Genomic DNA, 15,483 nt, shown 5'->3' with positions numbered 1-15,483 from the left:
CTCAAAGACACAGAGACCACCACCCTCTAGAGGAAGTAATAGGAAGATTTTGCCTTCCCACTTCACTTTCTCTCTCCTAAAGGAGCTCGTGTATCCAATGATCTCATCCTTGAAAACATGGGGAGTGTGGGACTTTGGCAGTTTTAACAGAGAGTGGGACTAGGTCAATGATTCAAGGAAGGGAGTGCTGTTAACCAATTACTTACGTAATTGGGGCCATGCCATTAAATTAAGAGAGGGATATAACAGTAGAACCATATTTCTTTTTAAATTGTAGATATTTTCAAATAAACTGTGGAATTTAGGTCAATTTATTCCCAATTTTATTTTTTAAAATTATATTCTTTAAAAAATAGTAGTTTATAGTATTTTTTCATTAAATTCTTTACATTTGGAGCTCTACAACCATTTATACATAGACTTCCAAGAGTAGTAGGCCATTTCATTTAAGTAACAAACCACAAACCCTCAAGACAAAGAAATGAAACGAACTGATCTAGAATAAAGTTGATACCTTTTTTTGTCATTAAGTCATAAAAAACAGTTATATATGTAGGTTTCTCTGATTTGAAATAATGGTCCTTGATACTGTGAATTACCAGGTTCATGTTTTGCAGTTTAATTTAGTACTATCCAAAGCATATAGTTTATCTTTTGAAGTGTTTAGAAATGACCTTTTTACTAATAATCACTATTAGTTTTCAAGATCCTAGCTTCCTAGGTGCTAAGCTTCCTTTAAGGGCTTACTGTATTATTGGGCTTATTTTGAACGGTTTTTTAAATGAACTTTATTTTCCTTTCCTGAGGTCAATCCTAATAACAAAATAAAAGCGAAACAATCCTTACAAAAATACTGGAACAGTTTTTAGGAAAATTTTTTAATTTTTTAATTTGGGCTCTTTTAGTTATATGGATATATTGCTGGAAATACTTTTTCAAAGTGAGTAATTAAACATTCACTCTTAGAATTAGAACCCACCAGAGGGCTTTTTTTCCCTTTCCTTTTGGGAACGAAATGATCCTTCATTGCCAGTCCAAGATAATGGGAGGTAGGGGGCAAGGAAAGATGTGGGAGAAGGGATGAATAAAGAGACAGATGGTGGAGAGGCTAGGGGCCAGAAGGGAAAAGTGACTACTGTCTCTCTGAGGTGGACTCTCTGTTATGGTCGCATAAGAGACTCCATGGGAAAGTAAATAAATGTTTTGGCACATTCTCCTGGCTCTTTTTTTTATTCAGGATGTCTCTGGTTTTCTTTCTGGTGATAGATTCAACCAACATACCAGTTCAAATGTTAAAACATAATCAAGGAGTTAACAAACAAATACAGCAGGAGTAATGTCAGAAAGTCCACAAATGGTCTAGTCCTTAGACATTCCTTTAATTTCCTTGGGCCTCTTATTTCCACATTTGTAGAATGTGACCAGTAGAGAATTATTTTGAGGATTGTTTGAGGTGAACATATTTGTACACTGTAGAACTTGGTATAAATAGCTACATTTTATATTATATTATGCTTCTCATTTTACCTTAGGATATTCTGGGACTCCTGGAATTTAAAGAACTACTTTCAAGATTCTACTTCATGAGTCAGTATTGGTAAAAACTTGTTTCCATGTTTTAAGTCAAAACCTTTCTGGGCAAAAAAAAAAACTTTGGACCCCTTAAGAGAATATTTTCCTTTTTCCCTTATTAAAGTACAAGGCCTTCTGTATAGCACAGGGAACTATATTCAATATCTTATAGTAATCTATAATGAAAAAATAAGAAAATGAGTATGTGTATTTATATGTATGACTGAAACATTATGCTGCATACCAGAAACTGACACAACACTGTAAGCTGACTATACGTCAATAAAAATTTTTTTAAAAAGAACTTTTAAAATTGAAAGAAAAAAAAAATACAAAGCCTCATGTTGACAGGTGGATTTTTTTTTTTAACTCCTACGATTCCGGGGACATAAAGGCAAGGGACAGAAAGCAAACATGCTATAACTTGGCACAATCAGATCAGTCTGTAACTATAAGAGCTCTCTCCAGAAGTACGTCTTCAAAAATCAGTAAATGATTAAAAGTCTTCTCCAAAACATGCTCTTTCTAAGCTATGCCAGATGAATTCATAAGAAGGATACAAAAACAATCTAAGACATGCTCGAAACTAAATTATCTGAAATGTGCAGAGAATGATGCCCAGAATTTACAATCCTGTCTTTTTTAGGGCAGAAATTGGGTGCACTTTGAGACACCTGGGAAGACGCAGAGATAAGATCATTGAAAGGCTGTAGAGCATGGCCAAGCTCTGGGGCTGTGAGTCTGACAGACCTAGTTTCAGTCACTTCTTAACTATGTGATCTCTGTTTTTTCCTGTAAAATGGGGTAATGATACCCCATGCATGGTGAAATGATAAGATGAGCTCAAGCACATAGGGTGTTTAGCACAGTGTTCACGTAAAGGGCTCAAGACATTTTGGCTGTCATTATCATCATCATCTCTAATTTAGAACAATTCTGTGGAGTACTTTATTGAATAAATTGAGCAGTTGTTAACATAACTCCTCATTTATTTATATCCCAAACAGCAGAAGTAACTGTAATTATTTTCCACGTACTGTTTGGTAATAATTGATATTTGTAACAATGACCACCTCCCATTTTCTCCCCTACCAGATACTGTAAAATTTTGAATTGCCAAAGAAAGTTTAAACTTTAGAGATTACATGATATTGTGATATAATGGCAAGAGAACAGAATAAGGGCCAGAATCCTGGCTTCAGAAGTAACTATTTCATACAGATCTGTGAGCTTGGGTAATCTGTTTAACCACTCTTTTGAAAAATAGAGGGAAATATTGGATCAAAATCACTAATTTATGGATACTAACTACTATACATAAAATAGATAAACAGGAAGGTCCCATTGCATAGCACAGGGAACTATATTCAATACCTTATAATAGCCTATAATAAAAAAGAATATGAAAAGGAATGTATATATGTGTAAGTGAATCACTATGCTGTACACCAGAAATTAACACCACATTGTAAACTGAGTATACTTCAATTTAAAAAAATTTTTTTAAGTTTGGATTTCTATAATTTTGGATACCATTAAAAAAATCACAAATATATATATGATGGGACAGGGTTTCACATTCCCTATCACTTCCTTCCATTTTCTAGAATGTTTAATTCTAAAGACTACATTATTAGAAGGGCTGGGGGATTTTTATTAGTTTGTTTGTTTTCCCAAATAAAATTCATCTTTTTTTTTTCTTTTATAGAAGGGTATTTTTAAATAATGTTACCTACAGTAGTGAAGGAGAAAAGTATCAGTGCAATGAGGAAAGATCTAATTGCATTAGATATTTTATCTGGGGGTCAGACCCTTCATGGGGACTTTTTCCCTCTGTCTCAAGCATATTCAAGTTTTGAAACCTGCTCACTATCAAAAGCAGAACCAGCTGGAGCACAGGAAGACTGACAATGTCCTTTGGAGGCAAGACCCAGGAAGAACGAGCTGAGACTTCAAGGAGTGAGTGTATCAAAAGAACTAAGAGACCGTGTGTGTGTATAGAGCAGTGCTGTCCAATAGGAATATAATGCAAGGTACAAATGCAAGCCACATATGTCATTTAAAGCTTTCTAGTGGCTAAAAACAGTAAAAAGAAACAGGTGAAATTAATTTTTATAATATGTTTTATTTAACCCACTATATCCAAAACATTATCATTTCAACAGTTATTAATTAATAATTTTACATTCTTTTTTCATATTAAGCCCACAATATATATTGTATTCTTACAGCACATCTCAGTTCAGACCAACCATGTATCAAATGCTCACTCTCCACATACGACTATTGGCTAACGTACCAAACAGCAGAGATACTGAAGATACGAAGATTGTCAGAGATTCTCTGGCGACCTTGGTGTTACCACATGCTGTTCCCCCAGAGTCCAGAACTAAGTACTCCATGATTGTGAATGGAGCTTAGGGACAAGTAAAATAGACTAAAACATTCCACAGGCTTGTGGACTTGTGGACTTTGTGTGGTTTGGGTTACACGGCCTGAAAAGGAAGCCATGACAAAACATTTGGGATTTTGTAAGTGATTAAATTGGCCAATATGAAGATTGCTTTATTATAGAATAAAACACCTTCCTCTCCCATAACATGGTGCATTATTATGTGCAGGCTGCCATAACAAAATATCATAGACTGGGTGACTTAAACAACAGATATGTATTTTCTCACAGTTTTGGAGGTTGGGGAGTCCGAGGTCAAAGTGCCAGCTAGACAGATTACATCCTGAGGGCTCTTGGCTTGTAGGTTAGCCACCATCTCACTTTACGTTCAGGTGGCCTTTCTTTGACCTGTGTACATGGTGAAAGAGAAAGATAGCTCTCTCTTCCTGCTCTTAAAAAGCCACCTATTGGCTTAGGGCCCTACCCTCATGACCTCATTTAACCTTAATTACCTGCTAAAGGTCCTGTCTCCAAACACAGTCATATTGGGGGTTAGGACTTTAATATAAGAACTTGGCAAGGGGACAGTTTTGTCCAGAGAGTATAGGCTTAGTGTTCAAGACACATACATAGAAACTATTTTATAATGAAGAAATAAAAGTGAAACCTAGGAGGTGGCGGAATGCCACTGTAGAGTGTTGCTGGAAGTACTGCACTCTCACCTGTGAGTTAAAGGCTCTGGCCCCGTTCATGGCTGGGTCTGCCACTTACTACTACATGAACTGAGGCACATCACTTACTTTTCTAAGTTTCAATTTCCTTATCTGTAAAATAGGTAATAAACACCTATCTCACAGGTGTTTGTCAGTTTAATAATGGATGTTGAAGAGCTTTTAAACTCTAGTACTATTTAGATTATTGGTGATGTCAAATTATGATATCTTGTACATAGTAAGCACTGAAAATAAATACTTTAGAAATGACTTCAACATAGTAATGATGATATATGTCATTATATGCATCAGATAGTGTTAACGCCAAAGCTCTATATCAATATAAGAGCAGGTTTGTACTACTACTAATGCCAAGAATCCATTTATTTCCTCCTTTGATTCTTAGAACACACATTAAATCATATAAGCTAATACTACTTGTCAGAAGCGTTAGGTCTTCAGAATGTTCCCAAACCAATCCGTCAACAAATCTTGTCAGTTACATTTCACAATATATCCAGAATCTAACTATTTCTCTTCACCTGCCTCAGCTACCACCATCCAAACCACCTTCATCTCTCACGGAGACTGTTACAATAGCTTCCTCACTTTTCTCTTTTTTCTGTTTTTGCCCGCCCCCTTCCCTATCCTGTTCTCAGTGCAGTAATCACAATGATGCTATTAAATTATACATCAGAACATGTCTGCTCTGCTCCAAATCCTTCAGTGGCTCCCACCGTCAAGCCCTTGCAGTGACCCACCAGCACCTACTTGATCACTTCCCCTTGGTCCTCATCTCCTACTACTTTCCCCCTTGTTCACTGTGTTCCAGCCCCACTGGCTTTCTTGCTTTTCCTTGAATGTGCCAAGCACACTCCTGCTTGTTCCAAGCACACAAGCACCCCTTGTGTCCTTTCTACCTAGAATGTTGTCCTCCATATCCATTTGACTCATTCCTTTACCTCCTTCAGGTCTCTATTCAAATGTCACCTTGCTGAGACCTTTCCTCGCCACCTTATTTAAATACACTACACCCTACCTCTACACTGGCATTTTTTCTTCTCATTTCCTGCTTTATTTTTCTCTATAGTACGTATCATTGTCTTATACTGCTTATCATGTAACACATAGCATCATTGTCTATTTCTTTGTTTATTTTGTTTATAATCTGTCTCCCCCATGATTCTTTAGGATCAGAATCATGTTTTGTTTTTTCATTGCTAAAAGCCAGTTTAGGTCATGGTAGGTATTCAGTAAATACACACTATATGCGTGAACAACATCCATCCTAGTTAAACAGAAAAGGATTTTTGTTCTGTTTTGCTTTTATTTTTAAAAAAAATTTAGGTAGGTTTATATGTTTATTTAATGGAGGTCCTGGGGATTGAACCCAGGACCTCATGCATGCTAAGCATGCACTCTACCACTGAGCTATACCCTCCCCACAGAAAAGGATTTTTTTTTTAAGGATATTGCATAGTTACCAAATTTTTTAAAAAGGAGGCGAGATGCTGACTTGGAAGCTCTATAACCAGGAACTATGTGGCTTCTTACTGCAGTTTCCACTGGACACAGTTGTCAATATTGCTGACACTCTCCAGGACGTCTGCCCTACTGCCTCTGAATTTGTATATCTTTGCCTTGCAGCTCTTCCCTCATCAAAAATATGTTCCATGAGATGCCTTGCTTTTCCCATTACTTTCTTGCAAACTGAAGCCTCTCAGATTTCTGATGGTTGGTTGGTTTGAGGCTCTGTCACATCTGCAGGCCCTAGCTGGAAAGGAGCCTGGGAAAGCAAGTCGGCGTCTCGCCTCCTAGCTCGGAGGGATAAACTCACACGGTAGAAGATTCCCCAGATAATGGAAGTATGTTCAAAATATGCTGGGCAGCCCCAAAATATAAATGTCCTTCTCTGGCACTGAATTCTATCATTTTTTAAAAAATTCTGAATCAGGAGACCTGAATTTAGTTTTAAAAACTGTTTAAATATGGAGATTCCTCAAAAAACTAAAAATAAACTTGCCATATGATCTAGCAATCCCACTCCTGGGCACATATCTAGAGGAAACTCTAATTCAAAAAGATACATGCACTGCAGTGTTCATAGCAGCACTATTTACAATAGCCAAGACATGGAAGCAACGTAAATATCCATCAAGAGATAACTGGATGAAGAAGTTGCAGTAGGGGGGAGGATATAGTTCAAGCGCTAGAGCACATGCTTAGCATGCACAAGGTCCTGGGTTCAATCCCCAGCAGCTCCTCTAAAAATAAATAAATAAATAAACCTAATTATTGCCCCTTAAAAAAACGTTATAGTATATTTATATTTATACAATGGAATACTACTCAGCCATAAAAAATAATAAAATAATACCATTTGCAGCATTATGGATGGACCTAGAGATCCTCATTCAAAGTGAAGTAAGCCAAAAGAGAAAGAAAAATACCATAAGATATCACTCATATTTGGAACCTAAAAGAAAAAAAAAGACACAAATGACCTTATTCACAAAACAGAAACAGACTCACAGATACAGAAAACAAATTTATGGCTACAAGGAGGGGAAGAGGAGGGAAAGGATAAATTGGGAGTTTGAGATTTGCAGATACTAACTACTATATAAACAACAAGTTTCTTCTGTATACGATAGGGAACTATATTCAATATAATGAAAAAGTATAAGAAAATGAATATATGTATGTATATGTATGACTGAAACATTACGCTGTACACCAGAAATTGACACATTATAAACTAACTAAACTGCAATTTAAAAAAAAACTTTGTTTAATCCAGAATTTGTTTCCAATAGCAACCATTAAACAATCTGTGCTTTCAAATTTACTTTCCTTATTCCTGACTTTGCTTCTAAGCTTTATCAGTTGCATATTTTCTTATTTGACATCCTGGTAAATAATAGCCCAAATCCACTGCCTGGAGTATGATTCCATCATGGACTTTATTCATTGTCTGGGGGGTGGAGTGAGTCAACAACATGAAGCTTCACTTACGGAAAAGGAGTAAGAGTGTGAGCCCATTATCAAAAAAAGCAGCAGGGGTGTAAAATATTGGGCCATCTCAGAGCTTCTTGCTTGTTAACCATAAAACCCAGAGGGGTATTCAGCAGGCAGGTCAGTGAGCAGCCTACTGCCCAGGTCAAATGGTATACTAGACTCTATGACTAGTCTTGACACCGTTTAACTACTTTTTCTATAACCTTTCATTTTTTTCTTTTTTTTTTCTTTTTTTTTTTTTTTTTTTTTGCAAGTCTATTACAGGAATGACTCTGCTAAATTAGAGATTTATGTTCAGAATTCACTGTCATTGCTGGAATAACATGTAGCAGTGCAAGTTAATGAATAATTATTTTTTGTACTATGGCCTCTGATTGCAGTTCATTTGTCACAGCCATGTGGGTTTAGTAATTACTCTTTTGACACTTTCTAAAATGTTTTTAGCTTTTTAAAAACATTTTTGCTGCTGTTTTTAAATTTTTCTTTTGTTTGTTTAGTTCTTTTCTATTTATTCTATTCTTCCATTTGCCCTAATTCTTTGGAAAGACCATCAAAGGCTCTTGATAGTCTACTTCTGTTTAAGTATAAAGAGGAAAGTGAAATTCTTCAACTGGTTTTTTCCTTATTGTAAGTAAGTCAAACCCATGGTCAAGCTTGTTTACGATTTCACAGGCACAGTTTAGGCATCAGCTTTCAAGGGCATATTTTCAGCTTGTTACAAACCATGCTTTGGCCTCCCTTTTCCAAAGTCCCCTCCTTCTAAACCAGGAAATTCAGGGCAGGGGCAGTATTATTCTCCTCCCATTTCAGTTTCTCTGTAGCTGCTGTGTCCAGAAGTAAAAATGGCATAGCCAAAATTAATACCAGAGTCAACTCAATTCAACCCCTTAAAAAAAAAAGGCTAAAAAGATGGCCTGGATATTTTTAGAAATAATCAGTGTAAAATTTCACAGAAATCTGATATATATATGTGTGTGTATATATGATATATATGTGTATATATGTATTTTTATATATAGATGTCTCACAAAAATATTTCCAGCAAGCTACCCAAAGACAAGGAAAGGAATTTTGACGGTGTTAGGAGATAGCAGAGTGAAGTTGGTGGGAAAAAGAAGCTGTAATGAAGCATGTCCACGCTGCTATAATATTTGGAAGTTCACAAGAAGCTGAGAATAAAATAGAGCAAGAATCTAGCCCTGTGTATCTTTTTGCCTTCCTATCCTCACTTGCATAGATATTTGAGGCAAGAAGAGAAGTATTATCCCGTATTTCTCTCTCCCTGATTCTCAAGAGTGATGGTGAAATGGACAGAGCTGGACGATAGGAAAAAGTATCAGTATTAAGATGCATGGGTAAGGATTCCAGAATTTAGAAATACACAAATACACACACATACATACACATATTTGGTAGAAGCTGGTGGGCATTGCCTTTAATATGCAGTTTTGAACTGTGACTCAGAGAAGCAGGGTTCTTCAACAGCGGCTCTATTGACATTTTGAGGGGTCTAAGTCTTTGTTGTGACAGGCTACCCTGCGCCTCGTATGATGTTTAGCAGCATCTTTGGCCTCTACCCACTAGATGCTACTAGTTTCCAGCTGTGACAACCAAAATGTCTCCAGACACTGCCAAAAGATGCCACTGGTTGAGAATCACTGCTGCAAAGCCAACATGATGTGGTTAGGCGGGAGAACACGGGAGTGAGCTGGGCAGGCAGGCTAGTAATGCTGGAGAGGCAGAATTGCGAGGGTACCTAAGGAGAGATGGGAGGAGATGGTGGATGATAAAATTGACTGGAATTCTGGGACAGGGCATGTGGGTCCCTATAAGAGAGGGAAAGGGTCCTAGAGGCTGAGAGAGCCTTTTAGGAATGTAACAAAAAGTCATGCGACATTGAAGGGGAGAGCGTGCTTGCTCTTCTGATGGTGGGGTCAGAAGGGAAACAGGCAATATCTTAACTACTGCCTAACTGTGGTAAGTACCTATGGTGGTAAAGTTGCTGTGCTCTTTCTATAGGAAATTGTGACTTACCTTGCTCACTGTGAGTAAGGATGCATGGCGATCCCAACAGGCCCCACTGAGGAGAAACTGAGGTCCCTATGCTTTGGTAAGTCCTTGCAAGACTTGCTTTATCTGTCAGCTGACTCCTAGCGAGCAGTGGTGAACTACATTCATCTGATTTATATATATACCTCTTGCCCTATGTTGTGGCGTTCCATGGCAAGTCTGCAGGCCTCAATCTCATTTACTCTCTGTGATTCCAACTCTAACAAACCAAAACGTCAGAGTTTGGAGCAGAGAAAGGTTTACTGCAGGGCCAAGGACCAGTGGTTCATGTTGTGGGACAACGTGGCGGCTGGTTGGTGACATGGTGACACACGGGTTGGTAAAAGAATTTACCAAAGTATGGGAATAGAGAGGAGTTTATTAGGGTTCGCTGCTATAGGCAACAGCGGGCCACACAGATGAGAGGTGCCTGTGTGAGCCCCAAGGGCCAGTTGTTGGGGTCTTTTATAAGGTTGGTTCACAGGGTGCATGACTGCCTTGTGCACAGGTCTCTGCTTGTAGGTGAGGTAAGAGGTTTAGGGTGAAGGGTGGTGGGGCTTATGACTCTGATAAGGTGGGCTGAAACAAGCCAGCCTGAGAATTATCGAGGGCAATTAGTCTGTTAGGGGAAACATGCCCAGTAAAGTATGTCCTTTATCTGTTGAGGGATCATAGGCAGACATCTGAGAGCCTAGGAATACGGGTCGTTGGACTTTGAAGGACATCACTTGGCCCAACAGCTCATGCTCAAAACCCCTGAACTCTCCCATGGTTTTGGGGGGAAAATTTTTATAGGCAAAATTTGGGGTGAGGACTGCAGGGTGTGTGTGACTTTCTTCTGATTGGCTGGTGGTGAGGTAATAGGGTGATATTCCAGGAACCTTGTGCTCCGCCTGAAGCTGCCATCCTCCACCTGGCTGGGGGGCCTTAGTTCTTGCAGAACTCAAAGATAGTGTTGTGTATGTTCCTTGAGGGGGAACCTGGACCCTGCTTCAAGGCTGAACTATTGATTCCAGACCCTTCCTCCCTTAACTGCATTCCCTCCCTTCCCTAATTAGCAACTGTTTGAATCTGCCCTTTGGAGCTCAGGGAAGGTCAAGGAGGCTGAATGAAGCCTACTTCTTACAAACAAGAAATGGGAGACAAGGAAAGGATTTGTACCAGAGAGGGCCCCACAGGGTCCTGCTGTTTCATGATGAATGAGATAATGCACATAAAGTGTGTGGCAATTAGTAAATGATCAGTATTAGTTCTACTGCTACTATCATACTTTGAAATTATCTAATTATTTTTAAATTTTCTGTCTCCTCCAATAGAAAATAAGCTCTATGATACTGGAATCTGCCCTGTTTAGTACATACAGGGAGCTGCTGAATATGTCTCAAGTTGAACATTAAAATAAAGTAAGAATGAGATTTCTCAAAGAATTTAGGATCAAAGGAAATCTCCCTAAGGAACTTTAAAACTGACACTGTTACCTGAAAACTGGGTTCACCTCTTGGTGGGTGTCGAGCTAAGAGACAAAACCGAGCCAAAGATCAGGAGAAGGGAGGATTTATTACTTGCAGCAAGTACGGAAAACACTGGGAATCTTTCCCAAAGCAGTGTCTCCCCAACAGCAAAACTGGGGACATTTTATAAGCTAAGGATACATGTATATACATGAAGGGTCTTGAACAGAGGAGAACTCAGCATAGAATTGGGGCAAAGGTTGACAGAGTCCAAGCTTTAGTTGACTGAAGTCGAGGGTAAGAAAAGGCCAACACCATCATTCTGTCCTCCACCTGAGTGGGGGCCTTAGTTCCTGCAGAACTCAGAGTCATTCATCAGATTGTTATGTATATCCCTTGAGGAGGAACTAGGACTCTGTTTTATTGCAGAACTATTGTTTCTTGACTGCTTTCCCTTTGTTCCTACACTCCTTCATTTCCCTTAAGATCATTAATTACCGAGACCTGTTCAAGGGCAAGCATTGTTGTCAGGCTTAGATCACAAAACAGCTTTGGCCAAAAATGGCTTCTCTTATGTCAAGAAAGTCTTGGTTCTCTTTCTTTAGGGACCCCCTACCTTGTTTGCTTACAACATTGCCTTAATTTTTAGCACTTGGGGAAATTTTGAAGCCTATCCAGCAGGACAAATACGTGATGCCAATATAGGTGTTAACATCAAGACAACTGCATCATAAGTATTTTAATCCAAGTCCATGGATAACTTATTATGTGACACAGCATTGTGAGGGTTAAACATGGTGACAGCATGATCCACTTTATTTTTCAAACTGCTCGGCAAGTCAAGGCTTTTGGAGGTTTATTAAAATTAATACAGTATCTAAGAAAAGTTATACCATGTTATATTATTATGGCTTATTCTCAGCTATATCAGGGGAAAAGAGGGCAGGAAAAAACTAACACATGTGAAAATGTGGTATGCACCAGCATTATGTTCTCCACATCATACAGTTGTGTTATTAAATTAAAAAGTTTTAACTCTGCAAAAAAAAAGTATTTTAATAAATGCTTCTTATTGCAAAAGGAACGAATATCCCTCTAAGAATTATTAGAAAATATATATGAGATGATGCAGGAAAAATGGATGTGGGGCACGAGAAGGGTGGTGTCCCAGGTCTCGGTTGAGTCCTTGGGACTTGCCCTGCTAGGTGTGGGTCCTTGGCTTCACGCAGGAAAGAATTCAAGAGCGAGCCACGGTTAAGTAAAGTAGATTTATTTAGAGAGATACATACTGCATAGAGTGTAGGCTGTGAGAAAGGCCATGAGGTGTGGGTGTTGGGTGCTCAGATTAGAGTAAAAGTAGGTACACACTCCATAGACAAAGAGTGTGGGCAGTCTCCAAAGAGGTGGGAGCGAGAGATGAGGCACTGAGGCACTGTGTTGCCAGTTTTTATGGGTTCGGTAGCTTTCTATGCTAACAATGGGAGGACCACTTTAACTACCCTGGGGAAGGGGCTGGGATTCCCAGGAAGTTGGCCATTGCCCACTCTTTGACTTTTTATGTTTAGCCTTGGAACTGCCATGGCATCTGTGGGCATGTTATTATTCACCATGCTAATACATTACAATGGGCATATAATGAAGCTCAAGGTCTACTAGAAGTCAAATCTCCCACCATCTTGAGCCTCAAGGCCTACTGGGAGTTGAATCTTTTACCATTTTGATGTTAATTGCTGCATCATTCCTTGAATGGCTGTGCCCTGCCCCCTTCTTTCCTGTCTCATAAGCAAAAAGAAAACTAAAATCCTATTGTGCATAAAAAGCAACCCCATGAAATTTTGATCAGTCTTGTTTAAAATGATAGTTGAAACCGGGGGCTAACTTTAAGAATCCATATAGGTTGGCAATATAGTAAAGGTTAATGGATAGTTGCATAGTTACCATAAAATTAGAGTTAAGCCTTTATGTATTTTATATCACAAAGTTGGATTTCTGTTAAAAATCTGTTTACAAGGAAAGCATTAAGAACTTTCCAGTAATATTCAGATTTTTTGAATAATCTAGAGATATAAATATTAATGGAACAGCATTTTTTAATGTTTAACTACCTAATGCTTTAAACTACATTTGTCACAGGAAGTTAAATTCACTTACCATTCTTGCAATAATCACCATGACCTCACTAATCTGGTAATTTCTCAATCAGTGTAAGACTGTGTTGATCTTCATAAAATTGGGAACATACTAATTTACTTTCCCTTAAATTAGTTATTTTGCAGTGAAACTGAGCAGGACCCTGTGAAGACTGTCCATGTCCCCATTTCTTGTTTATAGGAAAAAGGCTTGAGCCTTCTAGACCCTCCCTGACTTCCAAAGGGCAGTTTCAAACAGTTACTAATTAGGGAAGAGAGGGAACACAGAAAAAAGGAGGTGCAGTCAAGAAACAATGGTGCAGCAGTAAAGCTGGGTTCCGGTTCTTCCTCAGTGGATAAACAAACAAAATGATGCATCTCTGAATTCATCCACAGGAACTAAGACCCCCTCCCCAGACCCAGGTGGAGGATGGTAACTTCAGGCTGGGCAGAAGCAAGTGGACTCTGACTGGTTGGAGCCAGAAGGCTGATGACTGAGATTCCAGGACCACCACCATGTTACCTCACCACCAGCCAATCAGATGAAGGTCACACTCTGCAGCCCTTCCCCCAGATTTTGCCTATTAAAAACTTTTTCTGAGAACCATTGGGGAGTTAGGGCTTTTTGAGCACCAGCTACCTGTTGTCCTTGCTTGGCCCCTGCAAAAAACCTTTCTTCACTTCAAACGCCAACATTTTTGGCCTCATGAACTTGGGTTTGCCAACAGTTAAGCAACTAATTACTTTTAAAACAAACCACCATGCATTCCATTCAGTTAATTTACTTGTGTGAGGCATTGTTTTAACCCCTGGGAAACAGCAATGTGCAAAACAAAGATTTCAGCATCATGATGCTTATTTTTTATTCTGAGGCAGAAAATTTTTTTAAAAATACATAGATTATTTCAAATATCTATAGGTATTTTAAAGACAAGTATACAGGGCAACAGAGCAGAGAATAAAGAGGCCTATTAGGGAGCATCAAGGAGGAAATCTTCCTCTGCCCTTCTAAGTTTTTCTGGTGGTCTAAGAGTTAAATTGACATGAGGCAGATTAATAGGGGGAAAAAACCAAAATTTTAACATGTTGACAAGGGAGAGATCAAGGAAAACTGAGTAAGTAACTCATCAAAATAGTTGAAACCTTCACCTTAAATACCATCTTCAGTTAAAGACCAAAGAAGATGTTGAGGGTAGTAGTTCAGAACTTCGGGGTGGGGGCGCAATGACAGAGCTGAAAAAGCCAATTTTGGTGGGCCATACAGAAACAAAAGACACAAGAACTTTAACAGAATTTGCTAGGTTCTCACCTACATATCTAGTTCATAATATGGTTGAAAAGCCCCCTTCTTGGAATAGGTCATCTATCTATATTGTTCTAGGCAGTTAGGGGAAAGGTCAAATGTGAGTCTTTCGGACCTTAAAACAATTAGCCTAAATTAACTCTCATGCCAAAGAAACACATTTTGGGGTGGCAAGTTTTCTCCCCTACAATAGCTAGGGTGGTCAAGGCAGGCCTCTTTCCAGGCATGAGCTAAGACCTAAAGGCACATGTCAGATAAACACAGTTAATGCCCACTGAATGTCGTTCTGGTCTTTCTCTCTGGGACCACACTGACTCCTATGTATGTGTCTGCACATTTCTTTTTACCCAGACAAATTATGAATGCATAAGCCATGTTTTACTATATTACACCGGGTTGTGAGGTTCAGAGGTTAGCAGTGCAAGTAACTGATTCCCTGGGTACTTGCCTTCATGGTACTGGCCACACGATAGTGTTAACGATGTACTGAGGACATTGTAGCCTAAGCTTGGGCTTACCCAGGGAAGGCTTCTCAGAGAGAGTCTCAGAAAGCTATTCTCCTATCTTCCCACCCTACCTCCCATTTCCAACACCAAGGGCCAGAATCTGAGCCCAGAAAACAGAAAAGTAGGCAGAGCGCCCAAAGGCTGTCATTTCTATGAAAGCTTTCCTGGCTGTTAAGAAGCAAACAATTCACCTGTAGACCTCAAAGCAAGACGCAAAAACAGCAGCGATGAACACTACGCGGACGCCAAACTTTCCGCGCAGCCGCACTCTCCCCAGCTGGTCCGGGTCCGCGGGGGCGAGGACTCGCGATTCCCGTTCCGCATGTACGTCACTTCCGCTATCCGCGCGG

Source organism: Camelus bactrianus, chromosome 2, assembly GCF_048773025.1.
Source record: "Camelus bactrianus isolate YW-2024 breed Bactrian camel chromosome 2, ASM4877302v1, whole genome shotgun sequence".
In the NCBI taxonomy this organism is placed as follows: Eukaryota; Metazoa; Chordata; class Mammalia; order Artiodactyla; family Camelidae; genus Camelus; species Camelus bactrianus.
The sequence above is the reverse complement of the archived record's forward strand: the minus strand, read 5'-3'. Positions refer to the sequence as shown.